General features: G+C 38.0%; 1 pseudogene; it reads right to left on the reverse strand.

Moving 5' to 3' along the window:
- Window positions 1-4,530, reverse strand: part of LOC102827497 — an 84,046-nt pseudogene that overhangs the window by 64,619 nt on the left and 14,897 nt on the right.

Genomic DNA, 4,530 nt, shown 5'->3' on the forward strand with positions numbered 1-4,530 from the left:
CTGCTTCTGTGAGTGTTGATAGTTGATCTAAGAAGAATGAAGTCCTTGGCAACTTCAATCTTTTCTCCATTAATAAAAATGTTGTTTATTGTCCAGTGGTGAGGATTTTTGTTTTCTTTATATTGAGATGTAACCCATACAAAAGGCTGTGCTCTTTGATCTTCTTCAGTAAATATTTTAAGTCTTCTTCACTTTCAGCAAGCAAAGTTGTATCATATGCATATCGTAGGTTGTTAATGAGTCTTCTTCCAATCCTGATGACACGTTTTTCTTCATAGAACCCAGCTTCTTGGAGCACTTGCTCAGCATGCAGGTTGAGTAAACATGGTGAAAGAATACAACCTTGTCACACAACTTTCTTAATTTTAAACCATTCAGTGTTCCCATGTTCTGTTCAAACAACTGACTCCTGGTCCATGAACAGATTCCTCATGAGCTCAATTAAGTGTTCAGGAATACTCATACTTCGCAATGTTGTCCATAACTTGTCATGATCCACACAATCGAAAGCCTTTGCGTAGTCACTAAAGCACAAGTAAACATCTTTCTGGTATCCTCTGCTTTCAGCCAAGATCCATCAGACATCAGCAATGATATCCCTCGTTCCACATCTCCTTCTGAACCCAGCTTGAACCTCTGGAAGTTCTCTGTCAATGTATGCTTGTAGCCATTTCTGTATTAATTTTAGTAAAACTTTACTTGCATGGGATATCAAAGATATTGTCCGATGATTTCTGCATTCCATTGGGTCACTTCTCTTTGAAATGGGCACAAATATGGATCTCTTCCAATCAGTCGGCCAGATAGTTGTCTTCCAAATTTCTTGACATAGATGAGTGAGTGCCGCCTCATTTTCTTGAAAGATTTCAATTTTTAGTCCATCAATTCCTGGAGTCTTGTTCTTTGCCAATTCTTTCAATGCACCTTGGACTTCTTCCTTCAGTATCATACTTGACTTTATTCCCTGAAATTTTTTCCATGTAATTCTATTTTTTCAAGTATTAACAGATTGTCACTTCTGTTTTTTTCATCCATAGCAATAGTTCCAATAATGTATGTATTTGTTTTAGATGCATCTCATGTAAATAGCATATAGCTGGATTGGAATGTTTTATTCACTTTGTCTTTCACCTGTGAAAGTTCTCCTATTTACATTGTCAAAGTAAAAGTTTCAAAAATTAAAATACAATTTTATGTAAATATATTCTGAGCATGTGTCAAATTTATTTAATTTGTTAATGGTAGAACCATAAGACGACAAAACTGGTTCAAAGGAAGGCATATGTTGCATCTTAGAGCAATCTTATTCCATCATTGATAGATGTGAGTGTGCTCACTAAATACACAAGATGCAAAACTGGTCAATTTCTGCAGACCAATAAAACCATAAACACTGGCATTATCTTCTCTATGAGAAAATAATCATTTGTGATTTTTATGGTATCAGTAGGCATCTGATAGGTTAGCCTCTAACGTCATAGAATCTCGTCTTTTATCAGTTGTAAAATGCCGTCTAGTCAATTCCAACTCATAGATACCCTATTTAGGTATTTAGGTATTCAATTCCAAGAAGCAACTGCTGGGTTTGAACTACTGACCTTGTGGTTTGCATTCCAGTGTTGATCTTACAGCACCACACCAAATAGAAATCAAGCAAACCTTATTTCCCTAGAGAATTAAGTGACCTCTGAAAGAACACACGGTCATAGCTTTGCCTTATTTTCAAGTTTGGGTTAATTCATTTAACATAATTTATCATTGTGATGTTAATATTTGGAATTGGTCCATCCATCTTATTTTTTGTTTCTATTTATCACACTTTCCTCTTAATTTTTTATCAGCTCTCTTGAATTTTGTTGGATTCATTTCATTTTCTTTGTCTGAATTTCTAGTGGTTTGGAAATTTTCGATCTTATTGCTATTCCACTCCTGTTAACTTGATACCTTTTTATTTTGGTCACTCATTACAGAACCTGGACAGTACGTGCTAAGCTCTCTGTATAACAGAGAAGTCCAAGTGTTCCTTCCCACTAGCAACACATTGACAACTCCAACCCTGACAACTCTGACATGTAGTTTTCCCAGGGCTCTGTGGGAAAGGTAGGTACTGACTGCTTCAAGGGTCCTGGATTCATTGTGCTCCACCAGTTCAATCACTTAATTTAAATTTTTGAAATCTTACTAAAAACATTTGTTCTAATAGCACCCGTAAGAACTTCTCACCTATAAAATATATGTGTTTTCATTTTTATATTTTCTCTGAGAAAGTAGAGAACAGGTTCATTATATTAAACTTCGAAATCTAAACGTATTCCTTGTTTCAATCTATTTTTGTTCTTTGTTGGTTTGGGGTTGTTTTTGTTTGCTTTTGACTTTTCTTGTTGGCTTACTGTCTTCCTGTCCTCCCATCTTATGTTTGGTACTCTTGGTCTTAGCAAGGATTACCAGGACACTAGCAAGAAGGGAGTAAATGCTGCTTCTCTCCAGCATTGATTAGCCAGTTGTCGTGGAGTCCATTCTGACTCCTAGCTCCAGGTGATACAGAGTAGAATCACTCCCCCGAGTTTTCTTGGCTTTATGGAAGCAGACTGCCAAGGTTTCCTTCAGCTGCACCGCTGGGTGGGCTTGACCATCAACCTTGTTGTTGTTAGGTGCCGTCTAGTAGGGTCCAACTCATGGAGACCCTGTATAGGATTTCTGAAGAGTGGCGGTTAGCAGTCCAGTGCTTATCCACAGCACCACACCAGGAATTTAGGTTAATAGCTGAGTGAAAACTGCTAACGCCACCCAACAATCACTAGTACCAGACTACCAAAGCAAAACTAAACTGCCACAGAGTTGATTCCAACTCCTAATGACCCCCCCTAAGACAGTAGACCTGCTCCATAGGTTCTCCAAGGCTATAAATCCTTACAGATGCAGGCTGCCTCATCCTTCTCCTGCTGAGCAGCTGGTGGGTTTGAACCACCAACCTTTCAGTTAGCAGCTCAGTGCTTTATCCACTGTATAACCAAGGCTCCTAGAACACAAAGGAGTCAATAAAAGGAGGATATACTTAAAGAAGAGTCTGTGTGGTGCCAGACTGCAAAGCCATTTGAACTGCAAGGTTGGTGGTTCAAGCTCCCAGCTGCTCCTCAGAAACCCTATACAGGGTCACTATGGGTCGGAACCAACTCAACAGCACTTAACAACAGCAACATAATTAAAGATGACAAAATCGATTCTATCGCAATATCCCCTCATTCAAGAACAAAAACACCTAAAATACATAAAAGATTTTTTGAATATTATTTTAAAGAAATAACAAGCCACAAGGATAGGAAGAACAAGGCAGGAAGTAAAAGAAGCAAAATATTAACATTCAAGAAAAACTGGTCAAGTGGAAACCAACTTAACTGACCCAAGAAGCCTAACAGAATTATTACTTGTACTAGAAAGCAGAGAGAGACCAGAATACTTCTAAAATCTCAGGATACAGATATAAGACTAAGTCAAAAAATATTGTTACTAGTGTTTCAGTTCCTACAAGGAGGCTTCAAAGAGTTCATGAAATGTTTCCATTATCTTTTAGTTCCATTTTCCCATGAATTATTTAAAGCCCTCTCATACAGGTTTGGATTCCTGGTGTGGGATAATTCACTGGACTGCAAAGTCAATTTGAACCACAAGATCGGTGGTTCAAGCTCACCAGCTGATCCTTGGAAACCCTATACAGGGTTGCTCTGGGTTGGAACCTACTTGACCGCACTTAACAACAACAACAACCACATACAGTTTTATTGCAAATGAAAGGTGTTTAATCAAGCAATCAGTGAATGGCTGCAGACAGATTCTCTCAGTAATATACTTTAATTATCTTAATCTCATTAGGGTACCTTCAAAAAAGGATATTTTTTTGTAACATGGAAAAAAACTATTTTGAGGTCAGGACTAATATCAAGTTTTAACAAAATTCAAATAGACATCTTTCCAAGTCATTGAAGTTTTACAATAAGTTTGCAAGAATGCTGCCCCACAGAAAACCACAGTTATTAGATGGATCAAGTATTTTAAGGAAGGTCAAGAGATTTCAAAGTCAAATTCAAGGCAGAGAGTTCCGCTAGGAAGTTACTGTGGCTATTTTTTGAGATTCCAAACGTGTAATCTTTATTTCTTTTCTTTTTTAAACTTTTTATTGTGGATTGTGTGAAGGTTTACAGATATAATCATCAATTTTGCATTCAACAAATCATACACTTTGTTTTGTCTCAATGATTGCAACCCCCTCCGTGGAACAGCAGTTATCCCACTTTCTCCCAGGGGCTCCTATGTCCCTTCCACCCACCTTCCTATCCCTTCTCACCTTTGTCCTTAGGTACATGTTACCCCTTTGATTTTGAATGATTGACCATTCCATCATTCATAGTGAGCATGTATTACTAGTGTTATGGTTCCCCTATATGCCCTTCTGGGATCCTGGTGTGGCACTGTGGGTTAAGGGACTGGACTGCAACATTACTGTGAACAGCAGGGTTAGCTGTTCAAGCTCAC

The sequence above is a fragment of the Chrysochloris asiatica genome, unplaced genomic scaffold (genome assembly GCF_000296735.1).
Source record: "Chrysochloris asiatica unplaced genomic scaffold, ChrAsi1.0 scaffold00341, whole genome shotgun sequence".
NCBI lineage: Eukaryota > Metazoa > Chordata > Mammalia > Afrosoricida > Chrysochloridae > Chrysochloris > Chrysochloris asiatica.